Source organism: Dreissena polymorpha, chromosome 5, assembly GCF_020536995.1.
Source record: "Dreissena polymorpha isolate Duluth1 chromosome 5, UMN_Dpol_1.0, whole genome shotgun sequence".
NCBI lineage: Eukaryota > Metazoa > Mollusca > Bivalvia > Myida > Dreissenidae > Dreissena > Dreissena polymorpha.
The window spans coordinates 118,603,501-118,614,180 of NC_068359.1; the positions used below are offsets into that span (position 1 = coordinate 118,603,501).

The 10,680-nt window shown below is 33.5% G+C and overlaps 1 pseudogene; it reads left to right on the plus strand.

Annotated features, from left to right (window-relative positions):
- The first annotated feature begins 401 nt into the window (after positions 1-401).
- Positions 402-10,277, plus strand: LOC127831583 (G-protein coupled receptor dmsr-1-like; annotated as a pseudogene).
- Positions 10,278-10,680: the final 403 nt, after the last annotated feature.

Consider the following 10,680-nt stretch of genomic DNA (forward strand, 5'->3'; position numbering starts at 1 on the left):
CAATTTGTTATTTTTTTAATTTCGATGAAGGATCTAGCTGTGAAGAACGCAAGTCCAAAAATTGTGCCGAAAAAGTTTTACAGTTTTGTGAAAACTAGTTGAATATCGAAAGCGCAGCCACGCAGATAAAAATCGATAGAGCACACAGGATAGGGCCTTATCAACATGACAAAAAGCGTCCAATAGTAGTTAAGATTAACTATTTCGGCGACAAAGAGACCGTGAAATCTGCGGCACGGGAAAAACTTAAAAGTAGCAACTTTCGCGTTAGTGACCAGCTTCCAAAACAAATCCAAGATCGCGGAAGAAACTGCTTCCATATATGATTGAGGCGAAACGACAAGGAAAACAGGCTAATCTTTAATTTGACGCGCTGTACATCGACTGCGTCAAGTATACCCATGACCGTCCACCCCATGGCCCAGTACCGGAACTGCCCACACGTGGCCGTCGCGAATACGGGGGACAGCGTAGCAACGCCGGAAGCCACCGTGACCGTGGGTATGACCAAACGACCAGAACTTAGGGAGACGACCGACAACAGCTAACTGTGCTATCCTGGAATGTTCGGGGTCTTGTTTCAAAACTAGAAGACAGTGATTTTTTAAACTTTATATATGGATGCATGCTAAATCAAATAATATTCATATTAACAATTTCGAATGTTTCTCATGCCAACGTCCAAAATGCAACAGAAATGCGAAACGACACAGCGGAGGTGTGATTTTTTACTATGAAATAGTATATCAAGATAAATTGAAGTTCTTAATATAAATAAAAAAGGGATTATTTGGTGTAAACTCTCTAAAGCTTTTTTTGGCTTTGAAAATGATGTATATATTTGCTGTTGCTATGTACCATCCGCTGATTCTCTTGTGAACAGTAATGTTAATTCCATACTACACGATTTTGATTTCTTTGAATAATTATCAAACGATGTTAAAATGTATACCCAACTTGGGTATGTTCTTTTAATGGGATATTTTAATGCACGAATAGGTCAAAGGTCAGATTTGGTAGATAATTTAAATCTCGACAGCTATGTTAATATGCCCGAGTCTGATTTACCTATTGATATTTTACCGCAACGATTATCGGCGGATATAAATACGAATATGTTAGGACATAAACTTCTTACGCTTTGTAAAGAAAACAGTGTTTTTATTGCTAATGGGCATTGAGAACAAGGCCTTAATACATGTTATATTTTTTGTAGAAACACTGTCGGTGCAAGTACTGTTGATTATGTTATTGTTAACTACAATATGTACAAGCGTATAAACAATATGAATGTACATGATTTGACCGAATTCTCCGATCACTGCCCGATTGAATTTACTTTAGTTTGTGATAAATGTACATCAACCAACCAAGGGCCCAAATTTATAAAGATAGATTTAAAAAAAAATAACATAGATTTTTTTAAACAAACCTTAGAAGATAAAAGACACATTTTCGACGAAGTAACAAATACATTGCTATCGGACCGTCACAATATTGATAACTGGATAGATGCTTTATCGACTACTATTTTTGATATCTCATTTCAGCTTAACGGTCAAACTGTACAAACAGGCGGTAACCTGCGCAAAATTAAATGTGCGAAGAAGTCATTGTGGTTTAACGGAGAATGTAAAATAAACAAAACCGAGTTTTATGAATGTAAACGAATTTATAAACGATATCCGTGTGACGCTAACAAGATTATATTTTCAAATTCCAGAAATAAATATTGCCGCGTTAAAAGGGAGACAAAACGTACATATTTCAATAAAGAAAAGCACACATTAGCTAATCTAAGCAAAAATAATCCAAAAGAATTTTGGCGATATATTAATAAATACAAAAAGAAACATGTCCCAAACAGTAATGATGTAAACATTCCAGAGTCTTGGTTTTAAGGTGCAATCACCCCTTTTTTTTAAACAAAAGGTGACAAGAAAGAGCCTTTCAATAATAGAGGAATCACACTGGTTAATATAATTTCAAAAATATTTTCATTATGTCTACGCAACAGAATAAACCGTTGGTTTTAGGACGAAAATTTATTTAATCATTTTCAATTTGGTTTTAGAGACAAACGTAGTACAACCGATTGTATTTTTATCCTACATAGTATTATACAAATTGTTCTTTTGCAGAAACATAAGCTATATTGTGCTTTTATTGAATATGAAAAGGCTTTTGATACAGTGATTCATGAAGCATTGTGGATAAAATTAATTGAGTCTGGTCTGAGTTGCAAAATGATAAAAATGATTAAAAATGTATATGCAAATTTTAAGGTCGTGTATAAAAAAACACCCAGGAAATGTCAAACTCCGATTTCTTTGATGTCTCTCTTGGTGTTAAACAAGGAGTAACCTCTGTCGCCGCTACTTTTTATAATATTTATAAATGATATTAAAGATTGTATTAATGTACACAATTTTACAAATGATGATTTGCATTTGCTTTCTGTTTTTATGCTGTTATTTGCTGATGATATTGTATTATTTACTTCTAACCCAGTAAGCCTTCAGAACCAACTTAACAATTTATACCTTTACTCTTGCAAATGGGGTCTTAAAATAAATGTTAATAAAACGAAAATATGCATATTTGAAAAACGAAAATGCAGATGCAACTACACATGGTCAATAAATATCGAGTGTTTTGAAATTGTCGACAGTTTTGTATATCTGGGTTTCAAATTCCTCTACACAGGAACTATGTCTAATACTGTAAAAATATTAAATGAACAGGCACTTAGAGCATATCATCATCTTGTATCCATCTTTAGCCGTGTAAAACTAGATGTCAAAACCAAACTAGCTCTATTCGATTCGTTAGTAATACCAATCATACTGTATGGTTCTGAGGTCTGGGGAATTTATGATTACTCTGATATAGATAAATTACATTTCAAATTCTGCAAAAATATTATTTGTGTAAAACAATCTAATTCTAACTATGCTGTTCTTAGTGAATTGGGTCGATTCCCTCTAGCCGTTTTATGTAAAATTAGAGCTTTGCGTTATTGGATGAAAATTGTAAATAACCTTACATTCTTTATTATACAAAGTCTTTATGGAACAGATGAATGTTTTAACCAATATCAATTGTACGAAAAATACGAATACGAAGAATTTATGGTGCTATGCTTTGTTGTCAACTTTAGAAAACCTTGGCTTGGGTTATATGTTTTATACAACTGATTTCACGTGCGATATTACTGACATGATAAACCAAAGAATTAAAGACCAATTTGTTCAAGAGTGGAGCGATACTTTAGCCTCACAGTCCAAAATGGAACTCTACTTTAAATTTTAAAAAAAAGCTTCGAATATGAAAAATATCTTGATTGTATATCTAATGAAAAGTCAAGAATCCAAATGAGCCAATTTCGATTAAGTTCTCAATGTCTAGAAATAGAAGTTGGTAGATATAGTAGGTCGTCACGAATAGAACGCACGTGTAAACTCTGTAACCAAAATGTTTGTGAATCCGAATATCACTTCTTATTATGTTGTCCATTGTATAACGATTTACGCATAAAATATAATATCCGGACATCATGGTCTACCATAAATAAATACACTATCAATTAGGTCTTGTACTAATGTTTCAAAACTCAAAACCATTGCATATTTTTGGTCGAAGCGTTCAAACTTGGAGGCGACACTTAAAATAGCCTAGCTGTAGTATAATTGCATGCTAACAAACATAATTGTATTTGGTTGTCACACATATTAGTTGTTATGATTGTAACAAACATAATTGTATTTGGAAGTCACACATATAAGTTGTTATGATTGTCATATTTGCTCATCTTTAAATTTGTATTATTGTACAATTCCCTGTCTTGGCCATATTTCTTTTGTATATATGTGCTTGGCAAAAGGCAGAATGCCGGATTGCCAATAAACTTTGAAACTTTGAAACTGGTATTAACTACTGAGAGTTTTTTACCAGTCTTAGAACGTAGCATGAACATCTGTTGTGGAAGTTGGTGCCAATTTCGTTTTCACATTGCTTGTTTGTTTTGGAATATGTGACGATTTGTTTGAACATAAATTCGATTTTTAAGAATGGTTATAATATAATAGTGAAGTATTAAACACACGTAAACAACTAACTTAATTATATCGAACTGAATCAGCTGCAAAGCAGCGTACATAACTTTCACTATAACTTACAACCCAAGTGCTGTTAGAACCTACACAATGTCTAACAACCAAATTGTTGTATTTTTTCCGATCGTTTGTGTTTGCTTTCATGTTCGTGTGTACAATGTCAATTTGCAAAAATGTACGTTTAAGACGAACTATTAATTGGTGAATATATTGCACATACTCAAATATGAACGAATGCTGCTTACGTGGGTTCTTTTAATATAAAAAAGGCGGAACACATTAGATCATCTGAACCGATATGAGCTACGTGTGTACGGTCACATAAAACGGTGTTTCAGTATAGGAATAGACGAGACAGAGCTGCAAAAAACAGTTTTAAGATGTATATGCATAAAACATGATTAAGTACCCTAACGAATATATTTACAGAATTACAAACATGCAATATTATAGTCAACAACAACAACAACATCACATTAAAGTTGACTTGCTGAATAAATTATGCGATTTAAGCATCTGCAAAAGTATTCCACCCAAATAATTCAGGAATGAGATGATTAACGAGTTATTATAAACACATTCAATAACGAATACCCCGTAGACGGAAATAGAGTTCTTTATATGGTATTATTTAGACCGCTAACGCGTTTTTATTGTTATTATGTTAATAAATGTCGCAAAATACGTGAGGTGTGAACATTATAATAATTTGTGCAATGCAATGTTATAGTTCCCACTGGCTCCAGAAGTTATCGCCTCTAAACATCGCCACTAATAAAAATCTAACGAACAAACATCAATGCGTAATTCTGTTTACGTGTTATTCAGTCATAGGTAGTGGGCATGAATAGCTAATTTAAAGTTAATCAAAGTACTTATTAGGAAAGTCTAATTATTAACGTTCAAAGCTGATTAGTAATATTATTGATTATTTTATTTACGCGTTGGGTTGCGCGAAAGTGAAACTAAATTGTGCGATTATCTTCCGTAGATAAGTCCCGTAATCCTTCTATCGACTAAATGTTATGAACAAATTGAAAGAGGCTATGATTGTCCACCCCTTTTGTATTGCGCAACTATTCGATTAGACGCTTTACCGCCAGGACAACACATCCGTAATCATGTTTTATCATCATAAAATCAGAACTCGTTTGAATTTCAAATCATATCATATGCCACATGTTCTTGTTAACAAACATCTTCAATTTAAACAGTTAGCTATTTATCCATTGTTTTGTGATGTTTTGTTTACTCTTTTGAATACTTGCAGCTCGACTCAACATATTCAAACGGTATATAAAGGTAACACAACTATGGACTTTGCTCGGCTTTGATCGTGAGGTTTAGATGTACATTAATATACGTTGAGAACTCTGCCACAGTAAAACGGTGTTGTAATGCCTGTTCAATGCAGCAATGAAATAATTTTGTTTTCTATACAACTACGGATGCATGTTCTTGCCGTGCGTTTATCTATCCCATGGTCGTCTTTAATCTTGATTAATATTCCATATTTAGGTTGAATTTCTTAATTTTAGATGTACGAACAACGTTTAAATTTTGTTGAAAAAATAATATCGTTAAATGGGTTCGTTTAATAGAGTATTAAGCAAGTGAAGGAATATTCAACAATCCTTACCGTTTTCTGTGCAGCGATAGGATTACATATACTCGGCATTTTTTTACCAGTAAATGCCTTAACTGTTCAAACGCTTTGTAGTTGTATAGTCACTTATTATTACTGAAAGTAGAGAAAATAGATCCTCAGTAAATACCTAAATGTGTAGGATTTTTCCTAGGTAACCCTGCTCTTCATGATCCGAATATAAACCAAACGGAAGAAAAATACTAATTTTAATAATTTGAACACATGCCTGTATATTTTCAGTTATGCGTTAAACACAGTTGTGTTAACTTGAAATGTTTGACCTGATAATGTAGCATTATTGTGGAAAGTTTCCTTGTTCTCGCATAGTCTGTCCTTGACTTTACGACATCGGCATTTCGATCTACATCAATCTCTGTCAAGAGTGTTATTGGAAATAAAATCCGATTCCTGTCAGTAAACTCGATTGCGCCCATCATTCAATACCGTCTGGTTAATGACCAAACGGACTCTGTGTGGATAGGAATGTTACTGGATAGGTATTGTATGGAATGGCATGGCGTTTATTTGTAAAGAATGTGCCTTGTATTTACATGCGTTGAGTTGCGTTTGCGGACTATTGTATTTGGTAAATGTGTATCGTAAAATGTTTTACTATTATATTTGAATCAATTTTGTTTTAACCATTCCGTCAAAATTGAGAATGTTCGTATTATTAATATCCTGTATTTAATAACTGACTGGGCGAAAAAAAGCTTGTAAATTTGAAACACAACTATTATGAGTAACTTACTTACTAATAAAATACAGTACAAGGCATTTTATTTTTAAATAAATAACACGAAGAAAAAAATTAATACAATTGTTATGCATTTGTTTGCGTTAAGATGTGCACTTAACCCGTTTGTTTTTTCTAAATGGAATTTTGCGAATTAAACTTTTGATTTCGCTTTTATAGGAATGTAACTGCAAATTAAATAATATCGTAATAGCATATTATGGTACATTTTTATAATATAAATAATGCGTACAATCAAATTAAATGTTAATGATTTTAAAATTATGAGTTCATGTGTATAATATAAACTAGTTAAAGCATACACAAACTAATAATTAAGGCATTTTAACAAGGTTTATATTTCAAATCATGTTTGCAATACTGAATGTTGGATGACTCTGAATAGCATACGACAATACACATTGTATATCATCACATTTGGGTACGTACAAGCCACAAGACAGAAATAATTCAATCAGATAAAATGTACAAAAGGGTTAAATTAATATTTAGCGATACTCTATTTAGCCAAGTTTTAACCATTTGCTCTAATTATTTTACGTGAACGTTGCGTTTCATTTACTTCTGTTTTTTTGAAGACTTTAAAGAAGTCCAGTTTTAGATCTATTGATATTTATTGATACATAATTTGAAATAAGATGGTGTTAATTAATAAGACTTTTGATTGTGTTTTATATTTCGATTAATCATGGACTTAAAGTGTGTGATTATAATGTATGAAACCGACAACCACTGTTTTAATCAAGTTTGTAATGCATGTTGACATTTGTACAATATACGCGATCGACTTTGTTTATTGCCTTAATTGATTGATATACTTGAATGATTTAAGCAATATTTACTATATTAAAACAGTTACATTTTAACACATCATTTTTAATAGCAAGATCCTAATAATTTTAATTAAGTAAGTAATGTTATCACTTGGGTGCTTGAATAAGACATACACTGAACGCATCGTCTTCCTCTTGTGCATTCCAGTACTGTTCTCGGCCAGATGTCGCAATGAATCTCACAGACCTTGACGATGGTGCTCTGAACGTTACTGCGAGGAGTCGCCTAATGTTGTTCAATAAGATTTACGCCGATGCCCATGGCTACGTCAGCTTGTGTGTGTGCTCGTTTGGGATTGTAACGAATCTCTTCAATATTTCAGGTATAAATCGTTTCTATTAACACCAATGTTATATAATTTCATAAGCGTGGGAAAGGTACATAAATGTTCATTCTTATTAAATCGTTGGGTCACAACATTCCCTATATTCTGATTGTATAATATTTATTCGCGTGCTGATAATTCCTATCCAATCAACATACCTGTGCTTTAAATACGAATTATAAACATTGTATATAACTTAATTTGTATCACATGCCATACCCTGTTTCCCATGTAGTATAACTATTACGAATATTTTTATCTCACACATGTTTAATAAACTTTTTAAGCGTTTTTATTGGCTTAGTTTTTGTTCGATTGACCAATCGCATTTTGTTATTTTGCTGAAATGGCGTTGCAACGTCAAATGACGTCACGAAATGTTAACAACATTCGGTATTTATCATTATGTTTGCGTATATATTTAATTTGCTCATTTCAAAGCATGTGATAAAAAGATGTGACACTCGTTGTCATTTCATACCATATTTTATAAACTCATCCACGGCAGGAAATTCGTTAGTAAGCTCGCCAAAGGCTCGCTCACTAACAAAACTCCTGAACTCGTTTAATAAAATATGGTAGGATATGACAACTCGTGCCAGATCCTATATACATGATTTCGCATAATGGTGATATCTGCCTGACGTTAATTCATTAACATTGCTCACGGTGTTCATTTCTAGTTTTATTAATTTAATCATGTAGTATTGTTCCAAATTCTAATAAAGTAAGTTTCTTCTATCTTAGCCAACAGTTTGCAATTTTACAGGGATATTTTCACGCTTTGGTAAATTGACAAAATTGAAAAAAGTTGTTTCAGATTCGTAAGTTTTCGTTTTAGTTATGATATTTGTGAGGAAACAGTAATACTGAACATTAACCATGCTCTAATATAGCCATTATATGCATCTTTTAACGATTTTAAAACCTAAAAATTATAAAGCGTTGCAACGCGAAACGATTGAATAATTTGGAGAGTTCTGTTTTTGTCGTTAAATTTTGTGAAACTACGAAGATTGCTTATATAAGGTATAAAATACGTCAAGAATGTGTACTCGGCGGAATAGCTCAGTAGGCTAAAGCGTTTTTACTTCAGGACTCTGGCAGGACTCTAAGGGTCACTGGTTCGAAACCTGCTCTGGGCAATGTTCTTTTCCTTTTTTAATTTTTTTCTTGATTTTTTACTGGAGCTTTTATGATCCAATGTTTACATTTATCAATATAAAGCATTTAATGAATAAGTTAAAAAAATGCCAAAATCTGTGAAAAGGCCCCTTTAAATTGTGTATCATGATATCTTAATCAGATCATATGACTTGATTTCCGTTGATATTTATATGTATTCAGTTGCAGTCCTTTGATTTTGTAAAATAAAACTGTTTCAAATATTATATTCTTGTATTACAGACCTATGGTATATGTTATTGTTATCGTAAACTCGGAACCACACATACATGACGTAATAAAGGAATTAATGTCATGGAATAAACTTTCATCACGGATATACTTTTGTTCCAGACATATATAACGTTGAAACAGGTACTATCTACTTGTTTATTTGTCATCAACTTAAGCACGCAATCAACTAACCGAATTATATTTGTCTGTCAGTTCTGACGCGGAAGCAAATGGCGACTCCTGTGAACCAAATACTAACGTGGCTCGCCGTCTCTGACATTCTCACCATGGTGTCGTATATTCCCTTTGCTCTCCACTTCTACTGTCAGTTTCCCGATCGCGCTGACCAGCTTCAGGAACGCAACAGTCACGCATGGATGTCCTTTCTGTTGTTTCATATCAACCTCACGTCAACAACTCACACGATATCAATATGGATGTGCGTCACATTGGCCATAATAAGATACATCCACATAACGAGCCCAACAAACACGAACGGATTGCGGATGAAACGGATCCAACAAACCCGGATCGTAATTATAATAGTTTATATTTCATCTGCAATTGTTCTGATTCCAAATTACCTCAGCAACGGACTTTTAGAGATCCAACAGGGTAACAGAACGTTATACCATTTAACGGATCTCAAAGTGGGGCGACCAGGCACGGATACCACAGTTCTCATTAACGTCTGGATGTATGCCATGATCGCTAAGTTAGTACCGTGTCTGCTTATGTCAATATTTGGCGGTTTGCTGGTGTACAACATTCATGTCAAAATTCGCCGTCGTAGAAAGGTACTGCATATATCGGGAAACAGTAGCATGCGATTGTCAGAACATTCCCGTACAACGAAAATGTTAATAGCTGTGATAACGTTATTTATATTAACGGAACTTCCACAAGGTGTGTTAATTGTATGCAGCGCTTGCATATACAATTTTTTCGATACAGTGTATCAACCATTAGGCGACGTTATGGACATTATGGCACTAGTAAACAATTCGATTAATTTCGTCCTTTATTGCTCTAATGAGTACAAATTTCCGCCAAACATTTGTGAGTTTGTATTTTTGTTCGTGGCGCCGTAGTAGAACTTCTTCATCCAATGTTGTAACATTTACGGACAAGAGACTTCGGCGCTATGCTTCAATCAGTAACGATATCATGTTAAACTGCACTCCTAAACAGAGTAAATGAGCCGCGTTCTGAGAAAACTGGGCTAAATGCATGTGCGTTAAGTGTCGTCCCAGATTAGTTCGCACAGGCTAATCAGGGACGACACTTTCCGCCTAAATTGGATTTTTGCTTAAAATAGACTTAATTTAAAGAAAAATGTCATATAAGCGTAAAATGTCGTCCCTGATTAGCCTGTGTTGACTGCACAGGCTAATCTGGGACGATACTTTACGCATATGCATTATGCCCAGTTTTATCAGAACACGACTCAAATAAAAAATAGTCAAAGAAATAGTTAAATGTTGATATGATATTACTAAATACACAAACAACACATATCTGGTAACATATCCATTAGCGATATGTTTCTTATTTCGATTTCTAAATACGAGATGTTGCAATTAATTGTGTGAACCCCTGGGAC